The sequence below is a fragment of the Schistocerca cancellata genome, chromosome 3 (assembly GCF_023864275.1).
Source record: "Schistocerca cancellata isolate TAMUIC-IGC-003103 chromosome 3, iqSchCanc2.1, whole genome shotgun sequence".
Lineage (NCBI taxonomy): Eukaryota > Metazoa > Arthropoda > Insecta > Orthoptera > Acrididae > Schistocerca > Schistocerca cancellata.
The window spans coordinates 569,588,647-569,599,398 of record NC_064628.1 but is presented as its reverse complement, the minus strand read 5'-3'; positions in this window follow the sequence as shown (position 1 = coordinate 569,599,398).

The following is a 10,752-nucleotide window of genomic DNA, read 5'->3' as shown; positions in this document are numbered from 1 at the left end:
ATGTCATGGACGGCAGGGAGGCTCTATGTTTGCCAAACACACTGTACAAACCGCAAATCCCTGGAGATTAATTGAAAGCTCTCAAGAAAAATATCTTAAAAAACTTATTAACTATCCAACCAACAAACAGGTGAAGTTCTTATCTACGAACAAATTCACATTCAACATACTTCAAAGTAACCAGACTCACAAAAATTCAAAGTTGAAATCGTCCTAGGAAAAGACACCTCCAAAAATAGGCAATAACGGCGCAAGACGCAAAATTTAGCTGTTTACTATGATTTACCGATCTCTTCTCTGAACAAATGGCTGCCTCACTACATGTCAACACTCACAGTACAGTCGTTGCGTCGCGACGTGCAGAAGCGGCGGCGAAAGTGGGGCGGTGGCTAAGGGCAGTACGGACGTGGTACCCGCATAGCAGCGGCGTGGGCAGCGGGGCGACTGGCTGCTCAGAGCTGACAATAGGTGCCCCGGGCGTTAGGGCCAGGACCCAATCGCAGATGGCAGCGGGGAGCTGACCGGCGGCCACCGTTGGGCGGCAGGTGGGCGGCAGCAGCGGCAGGGAAGACGCTCCGACCGTGAACAGCGCACTCGGCGCTCAGCGAACCACGGCACCGGAGAGGACGCATCGCGCGTTCTCCTTTCGTGCTTCCACGCCCAGGTGGCGATGACCGAGAAGCTGGGGCGGTTGGACCGTCAACTGAGGCCGGAGCGCACAAACTGAGCAGGTGGGCTGTGAGGAGCAGCTCGCTGTTCTCAGCGCGCATGTGTTGGTGCGGCGCGCTGCGAGAGGCAGGCAGTAGACTCTGCCCCGGGAGCTGGTATGTGCGGACGCAGCATTCGTAGCGGCACCGTAGCCGATGCACTGCAGCACCCAAGCTCGGCTCGCAGCGGAATAACTGGCGAATACCGACCGACCACACAACATCAAACATGAACCAAAAGTAAACGGCCACCCTATGGACCTAACGGTGGGAAAGAATCGAGATTCTGACACCAATGTACTGTACACGGTCAGGGAAGCGGGGAGAAGGTTCTTACATAAGCCTCGTGACGACAGTGTACTGGAGGTCGAGCAGTCACGACTTGAGAGTGCCGTTAAGAGAACAGGAAGCTAGGTACAGTAAAGAGAATATATTTCAGTATATGACATACAAGGGGCGCACCTTGGGTCGGAAGTGACCAGGTTTAGGCCAGTCTAGGAGGTCGAACGATTAATTGAAATGGGCAATGGCAGGGGAAGCGGTTAACGTTAACCGATGTTGGTGGCCAGTTGTGAAAAGCAGAGCCAGAGGCTTTGCCTTCCGAAAAGACGTCCGTTTTGCTCAAGTTCTGGATTACAAGAGACAGTGGCAACTGTGTTCCACACCGCAGAACGCTCCAGCGTCCACACACGTGGCCTCCATCTAATGAACAATATTGGCTAAAACCAATGACGTGAATTCGCTAGCAGTTTCAGCAGAGATCTACGGGCATCTCTTGTCAGCAGCATTAACTGGACAGAACTGCCTCGGTTTTGAAAGACAGCCGACTTGTGTCCCATAGGCACAGCGTAAGTTGCTCTAGGAGTAAACTTGTAAAGATTTGACTGGGCCTTTGAAATTAATTTTTTAAACCAATTCCCTAAAACAATCCTTGACTGGCTGACTCCATGTACAATGCTGTTCAGAAATTTCTTCCTCAAGTTAAGGCCTATGTTAATACTAGGCAACTCTTGTCCATGAATGGCCTTTTTGCCAGTGTTTAATCTGTTTTTGATTGCCTCCTTGTTCTGTGCATCATTTAATATTTTGCTGCCCAGGTAGCAGAATTCCTTAACTTCCTGTACATCCCGACCATGAATCCTTATGCTAAGTTTCTCACTGTTCTCATTTATGCTGCTTCTCATTACTTTCATCTTTCATCCATATTCGGCACTCATTAAATTGTTCATTCCATTCAGCAGATCATGTAATCATTCTTTAGTTTCACTCAGCAATGTCCTCACCGAGTCACATCACTGATATCCTTTCACACTGAATTTTAATACCACAATTGAACCTTTCTTTTATTTCCATCATTACTTTTTCGATGTATAGACCGAACAGTAGGAGTGAAAGACTACATCCCTGCGTTACACCCTTTTTAGTCTGAGGATTTCATTCTTGGTCATCCACTGCTACTATTCCCTCTTATTTCCTGTACATAATACATATTACACGCCTTTTCCTACAGCTTACTCCAATTTTTCTCAGAAATTCGAACACCTTCCATCACTTTTGCATTTCCGGACGCATTTTTTCAGGCCGACATTTCCTCTGCAGGTCGTTTGATTTTTCTTTAGCCTTGCTGCCATTATCAACTGCAATGTCAGAATTGCGTCTCTGGTGGCCTTATTTTTCCTAAAGCAAACCTGATCGTAATCTAACTCATCCTCTATTTACATTTCCATGCTTCTGTATTTTATTCCTGTAAGTAACGTTATTGCACAAGCTGTTGAAGCGATTATGCGATAATTCTCTCACTTGTCAGCTCTTGCCGTCTTCGGAATTGTATGGATGATGCTTTTCAGAAAGGCAGATGGTATGTCGCCAGACTCTTACATTCTACACATTAACATGGATAGTCATTGTGTTGTCACTTACACGAATGATTTTAGAAAGTCTAGTGGAATGTTATCTATCCCTTCTGCCTTATTTGATTTAAGTCGTCCAAAGCTCTCTTAAATTTCTGATTCTAACACCGGGTCCGCCGGCCGGAGTGGCCATGCGGTTCTAGGCGTTACCGTCTGGAACCGAGTGAACGCTCCGGTCGCAGGTTCAAATCCTACCTCAGGCATGGCTGTGTGTGATGTCCTTAGGTTAGTTAGGTTTAATTAGTTCTAAGTTCTAGGCGACAGATGACCTCAGAAATTAAGTTGCATAGTTCTCAGAGCCATTTGATCCATTTGAACACCGGGTCCTCTATCGCTTCTAAATCGACTCCTGTTTCTTCTTCTATCATTTCACGCAAGTTTTCCCCTTCACAGAGACCTTCAGTGTACTCTTTCCCAGTATTCACTCTCCCCTCTGCATTTAACAGTGGAATTCCCATTGCTCTTAATTTCACCGAAGGTTGTTTTGCCTTTCCCATATATTGAGTCAGTCCTTCCTAGGAACATTTCTTTTTCGATTTCTTCACATTTTTCAAGCAGACATTTCGTCTTCGCTTCCCTGCACATCCAATTTCTTTCGTACCTCAGTGACTTGTATTTCTGTAATCCTGAATTTCGCTGAACATTTTTGTACTTTCTTCTTTCATCTATCACCTGAAGTACTTCAGTCGTCACCCATGGTTTTTTCGCAATTATCGTACCGTGGTGGGCAGCAAAATACCCAGTTTGGAATTGGTTGTGGAAATCATTTTATGCATATTAATTCACATTGAATATCGACCGACTGACGGATTAAGACATGGAACTACTTCAAATATTAGGTCAACAATGTAGATATATTTCTAGGGATAATTTGCTGGAGATACACACACTTAAGTATTTGGATGGGTTGGAGGAGAGATACACGATTTAGCCCTACCACTCGATGGAGCCAGTTTTACAGGAGGGCATGTGTCACTCATGTGAATTCGGCTGGTGTTATCGATCAATTCTTGTCGGTGAGTGGCTGCCAGGTGACCCGTGTTCTACAGCTATGTGGCTTTGCCCTGGCTAGTTTAAGTTCTTCCTCCCTTCTATGGCTGACCGGTGGGCTTAATCCCTCCACGTAAAGCTCGACACTGATGACATACGGTGTTATTGCCCTCGCACTCGGAGACTACCGTCTGCGATGGTTATTTCGCAGTCTGCCCTGTCACCTAAGTTATCACTGTCTGGGAACAATGAAAGGGAAGGCAGGGCCGAGTTTTTTAAAAGTTACATTTTAGTTTCATTCAGAACAGCCTACTGTGGTTTTTAATAAGAGATAACTGGAATTGCGATTTAAATAAAAAGTACCGGCTCCCAACTGTTAATACGAGGGCTGCCGGCCGGTTTCGCAGAGCGGTTCTAGGCGCTTCAGTTTGGACCCGCGTGACCGCTACGGTCGCAGGTTCGAATCCTGCCTTGGGCATGGACGTATGTGATGTCCTTAGGTTAGTTAGGTTTAAGTAGTTATAAGTTCTAGGGGACTGATGACCTCAGATGTTAAGTCCTATAGTGCTCAGAGCCGTTTGAACGAATACGAGGGCTGTCCGGAAAGTAAGATCCGATCGGTCACTAAATGGAAGCCACAGTGAAAATCCTATAAAGCTTTGGATAGATATGTTGGGCAGTGTCTGTAGTACACCCGTTGATTGCGTCACGCCGCTCATTTCAATTCTTTCCACACAGTGAGCACTTAAAGATACCTAGAAAATAGTGTCTCCCGCCAAGTATGAGGGTCTGGTAGAAATTTCGCCTGATGTCAAGCAAGCCCCCATAACATTACTACCTTGCGCTTCTTTCTTCCCGACAATTTTTGGCCGCACGCTGCAGGGACAATGAAGACGCCCCTGAAGCGTTTTCGTTGGGGATTGTTTGCTAACCCTCAGTACAACCCGTAAGTGGCTCCCTTTCAGTTGCATTTTGACTCACATGAACCGCTAACTATGCAGGCTATATTTTCGCACAGATAACGACTTGCAGACGAGTGTAGAGAATTGGCGGAAAACACAGGCTGTGGCTTTCTATGACAAAGGTACTAGAAAGTTGGTACAACGGTACAACAAGTGTCTAAGTAAATTGGAAACTTGTGTTAAGGTGTTATGGGACCAAACTGCTGACGTCATCTGTTCCTAAACTTGGACACTAGTTAATCTAACTTAAACTAACTTACTATAATACTCTAAGGACGACACCCACAACCATGCCTGAGGGAGAACTCGAATCTTCGACGGGGGAAGCCGCGCACACCGTGACAGGTCACCCCAGACCGCTCGGCTACCCAGCGTGTCCAGTGTCTAAGTGGGGGCAGAGAGCGTGTAGAGAAGTAGTGGGAAGGTGTAGCTAACTATTGCAAATAAAACTTTTTCATCTTCACAGTGGTTTCCAATTAGCGATCAATCGGACCTTACTTCCCAAATAACTGTTGTACATCCAGATTTCTTGAGGGATTGGCGAACAACATGACATGGAAAGTCGTTAGGATGTAAATCAGACGACAAATGATTGAATCAAGCGCTGCTGGTGCAACAGGAAATCGTGACAAGAGTGGAAGGCTTTCGCATAAGAGATCCCTAATGATAAATAATAAATGTTACTTAATAATAATGTTAATAAATTCAGAGAACTTGAGGAATTAGGGAACAATGAAATTGGAAGCCGCTTGGGATGTAAACTACGTTACAGTTGTTTATAACCAATGCTGCTGGGGCAACAGAAGATTGTGACAGGGATGGAAGGCTTCAGTGTAAGCTATCTCTAATGATAAGGTCTCTTTGTCTATCAGAAAAATAGTTACAGGCTAGATCGATTGAGTTCCTTCAGTGCAAATACATTCACGATGCTTGATATGTTCACTTTGTTCTGGAACTTTACCACGTAATGTGAAGAACATGAAAAAGAACTTTAAAAAGAATTAACTCTTTTGCATCCTATGTTACTGTACTGTACGAAAATACGCGATATCGTGATATCGATCCACCATCATATGGCTACTCAGTTCAGTCTTTTCCATTATTCTTATTTCTAGGACGCCTGTCCAGCTTAAAAGAGAAGATATATGGGAGAAAAGGCTTTGATTATTTACTGGTTTTACGACAAAAACTGGATGTTTATGATGACAAACTAGTTTCCTTGTATTTACTTTTTTAATTGAACGACTTAGATAGTTAACCTCAAAAAGGAATTTTCCTCCAGTTCATCTTGGAAATAACGCAGAAAGAGTGGATAATCCTTTCCAAAAACTGATTCTCACGATGGCCCATTGTTTTCCCACTTACGAAGGTTATTCGGAAAGTAAGGAACGATCGGTCGCGAAATGGAAACCACAGTGAAAATCCGACGAAGGTTTGCACAAGTGTGTTGAGGAGATCCCTAGTATGCCCGTCAATCGCGTTACGTCGTCCTTTTTAATTCTGAGCACACAGGGAGCACATAAGGATACCTAAGACAATAGTGTCTTCCGCCAAGTACGGGGGCCTGGTGAGAAATTTCTCCTGAAGCTATGCAGCCAACATTACATAACTCTCCTGCGCTTTCTTCTTAAAGACAATTCTCAGCCGCATTCTGCAGGGGCAATGAAGATACTACTGCATCGTTTTCAATTGGAAATGTTTGATTACCCACAATACAGTGCGTAATTGCCTCCCTCTGAGTTTCATCTCTGCTTACATAAACCGCTGATTAAGAGAACAACATTTTGGCAGAGACAACGAGCTGTAGGCCAGCGTAGAGAATAGGCGGAAAGCACTGGCGGCTGCCTTCTATAACGAGGGTATTGGAAAGTTGGTACAGCGCTACGACAAACATTTAAGTTGGATGGGTGACTATGGAGATAAGTATCTGGAAGTGGTAAGTAACTGTTGCAAATAAAATAGTTTTGTTTTTCACTGTGGTTTACATTTCGTACTTTCCGAATAACCCTCGTACAGTTATGTGATACTGGAGATCTTCGCAAAAGAACCGGCAGCCCTTCGGTCACCTTGGGCACACGTGCAGCCTACATGACCCCTGCACGCCGCAGCATCGTGAAATCGCGTTGTTGCAGTAACGGACGGACACCAGGTGGCGGTAACAGCACTGTCAGAGACTGCTACCTGCAAGGGACCAAGAAAATACTGCAGCGTGTATTCCGTCGCGGGCCGCTATAAATGTCGGCGCCAGAGCTGCACAGATCAGTTCTTCCAGAATGCTGTGAGAGTATTTTCCAGCCTTTCGGCGGGTGCTACACACCCCACCACCTTAGGAAGGTCCAAAGTAGGGACCGACGTCACTGCCTTCAGCAATTATCGCTGTTTCCCTTGATAGTACCATACCGTCGAAGGGATAGACTTTTCTGTTCCCATGCTGCTGTTATTCAAGACAGCGTCATCGGAATTAGAATATTTTCCATACAAGTGTATTGATCCCAACTGCGTTACCTTGTCAGGTTCTGGAATCGCCATACTGTCAGGTCTTCATACGCGTGAGGCACTGTATGTGTGATTTTGTTGCTATTGTCCAAGCAGACATTCCTTTGCTTGGTCAAAACTTCTGTAAACTAGAATTACTGTTTTCCCTGTAACACACCAACCTGTAACATGCGTTCGTTCTTATTCAGTAGAAACTCTCTGCCGGCACTGCTATTAAATCTGTCAATAAGAACGTAATCACAAATAAGTTGCTATTCTCCCAGCTTCTCGAATGGCTTTACGTAGAAACATCTGCCACTTAAAACTATATCTGATACATGCTTTTAATTAAATGCATTGAAGCTGGGAAACTTAACTTTGTTGTGGTTTTTGGAAATACTTTGTTAATTCTTTTTATACACTTGTGAAATAAATACTCGTTAGACTACTAATAGCAACAACGCCATATCTCGTTTCGAAGAATAGTCGGAGCTAAGTCCAGTGCACCCACATTCCGCTCGATAGCCGTGTATGAGCGCCAGAGGATTGAGGTCAGGTAGCGTGGAGGACGTTACGAGCAGTCCCTCAGCTGTGGAGTGCCCATTGAAGCATCCCGACCGCAATTTGGGAACAATGGGGGAGGGGGTGGGCGCTAACTGCTTCAGGGCTGCTGTAGGCCAACAAGTGGAGGAACGAAATCGGGCAGTGGTTTCTACGTCGATCGCTAGTGAGGACTAGACGGCAGGCTTATGTAGGGCACCATTTCACCCAATACATCTTCATTTTCAGCCAGTACGATGCCATATAGCAATTCTTGTAGCACTTCCTCGTTTGTGTTGTGACCTGCAATCCTGTACCTGGGCGATATTGCTTCGCCTTTCGAGCGTCGTGTGGCAGCATTCCTGTGGCCACGCTAATTTGTTCCCTCTGTGGCACGCTCCGTCTACTGCATACGCTTTCGCCAGAAGGCATTGGAATTTGCATTTTTCTTGTGCGATCTTTAATGACAGTCTAACAAAATACAATAGAAATGTACTACCAATGAAACTATTAAAAATATCAGTTCATACGTCTGATCGAGTCTACGGACTGGGTAAGAGGCTAAACACTGGTTACAGACATTGTACCAATATGCAACACTACTGGGCATTATTGGCACTGTCTACATACCGGATACGCTTTGTTTTCCAAATCCCTGTGCGCGCGATCTCCCATGTCACTGTGATTTTCGCCTGCTGAATAAAGTCGACTTATCACTGTTAAACATTGTGTCAAAGGACTAAATGTTGATCAGTCAAGGCAAGTACTCTTCATAGTCGTAAATGAAATGGACAATAATTTTAATATTTGAAATGAACAATTTTTAATTACTTTATTTATTACATGAGATGCTACCCACGACAGTGGTATTCTGAAATAATGACAAAAATTCAGTTTAATCGTAGGTCAAAGACTGATAATTCAATTGAAATAAAAATAATTATAATGCATCTTTTCTCCATACATTTGGCATGTGTATCTCGACTGCGACCTGTAAGAAAAGCTTCTGGATAGAGAACCACTACTTCACCACAGTATACTCATAACGCATAGTAGTGCGTTCGTCATTCCACCAACGAGCTTATGAGACAACTATTTCAGAGAGATCAGCTTCTAACGCATTATTTAATTTCTTATTATCTCGCTGTCAGTTCACCTGATTAGTTTTCATTGAGTGACAATGTGGAAATTGAGATCCTTCAAAGTCTCTTGGTAGGGTCTATGATTTAGAAGTTTAATTGATTACTTCTACTTATTTTTTTTTATATTTGCAGCTCCAAACACAAAAAATTTGAAACTTACCTGGAAATTATTGCTGTGGCTGGACTCTGACGTGGTAGACATTACGTATAATGGAAACCACCTACAATCTGTATACCTGGCCAACAATCTGTTGTTCCTAATTCGAACCGTGACTCGGTCGGAATGATAATTTTCAGTTTATGTTGTTCCTCATAAGGAGGCCGATGGCCGAAGGAGGCAATGTACAGTGGCAAAGGACACAAAATTTGGCGAACGATTCAGTGACCTGTTTTTGGTTATCTGGCTATAACGAGTGTTCCTAGAACATTACATATTGATTCTCATGTTAGCCAGTGGTTGATGGGGCGCTTACAGCTTAATGCTAATTTACTTAAGAAACGATGGAAATGGTATTCTGACTGTAAAACGCTTCCGAAAGCTAACCGGAAACGGAAGCACCATCTCCTAATGGAAAACAGCTTCCAATTTGAAGGGAACTGGAGTGTTAATTGAGGATAGCTGTAGAGTGCGAAATGGCTATTCTTGAAAATACTCCCCACCTCTTCATTTCCGTGCAATGAAGGAAAGAAGATTAGGTTTAATGTCGTCTCGACATTAGAAGGACTACAAGCTCAGATTGTGTCAAGGATGGAAGGAGGAAGTCGGCTGTTCCCTTTCAAAGGAATCATCCTGGGATCTGCCTGGAGTGATCTAGGGAAATCACGGGAAAAATAAATCTGGATGGCCGAAAGTGAGCTTTAACTGTCGTTCTTCCCAATGCGAGTGTAGCATGCTAACCACTGCGCCACGTTGCTTGGTGATCTCGGTGTAGAACGAGCCAGGTACCCACCACTTTACTTCACAAACTCTATTTAAGCTATACAATCTAGTCCATTATGTGCGATTTCATTGCCGTCTGTGCATAGACAGGGCAGAAGGCTAGCTTAGCTTGGCTAACAGATATGAGCTGGATAACTTTAGGCATAAAATTACATACGCTCACGGAACGAAGTATGAGTCATCTCCTGAAAGAGCACACTGGTAATTTCGGAATGCTGTAGGTGGTATAGACCTGGAACCAGGTGCTCATGTGAGTCTCCACCACTGACAGTAGTCATGGCCGTAAAGAGTTGTTCATGCGCTCAGTGGTTGTACTGAATCACGGCATTGACCGGGTCATTATTGAAATGTGACACAATGGCTACAAGGAGCTATCACGTTTGGGCGTGCCCATAACCTTGTAAGTAGGCTGTTAAGGTTTCTTTATTGGTAACGCCCCGCAGCGCTCTGTATAAAAATCACTGGCTGTGCTGTGTGCAGTCTGTGGCTGGTTTGCATTGTTGTTCGCTATTGTAGTGTTGGGCAGTTGGCTGTTAACAGCACGTAGCGTTGCGCAGTTGTAGGTGAGCCGCCTGCAGTGGTGGATGTGGGGAGAGAGATGGCAGAATTTTGAGAGCGGACGATCTGGACGTGTGTCCATCAGAAAGAGTCAATTTGTAATATTGGATATCATGGACTGATATATATATATATATATATATATATATATATATATATATATATATATATATATAATGAGTTTTGAACACTATTAAGATAAATACATGGGTTTGTTCTCTATCAAAATCTTTCTTTTGCTAACTAAGCCTATCAGTAGTTAGTGCCTTCAGTAGTTTGAATCTTTTATTTAGCTGGCAGTGGTGGCGCTCGCTGTATTGCAGTAATTTGAGTAACTAAGATTCTTGGGAGGTAAGTGATTTGTGAAAGGTATAGGTTAATGTTAGTCAGGGCCATGCTTTTGTAGGCATTATTGAAAGTCGGATTCCGTTGCGCTAAAAATATTGTGTGTCAGTTTAAACACAGTCATGTATAATTTTTCTAAGGTGACGTTTCATATGTCGACCCTTACCCCAGGATACCTCACTG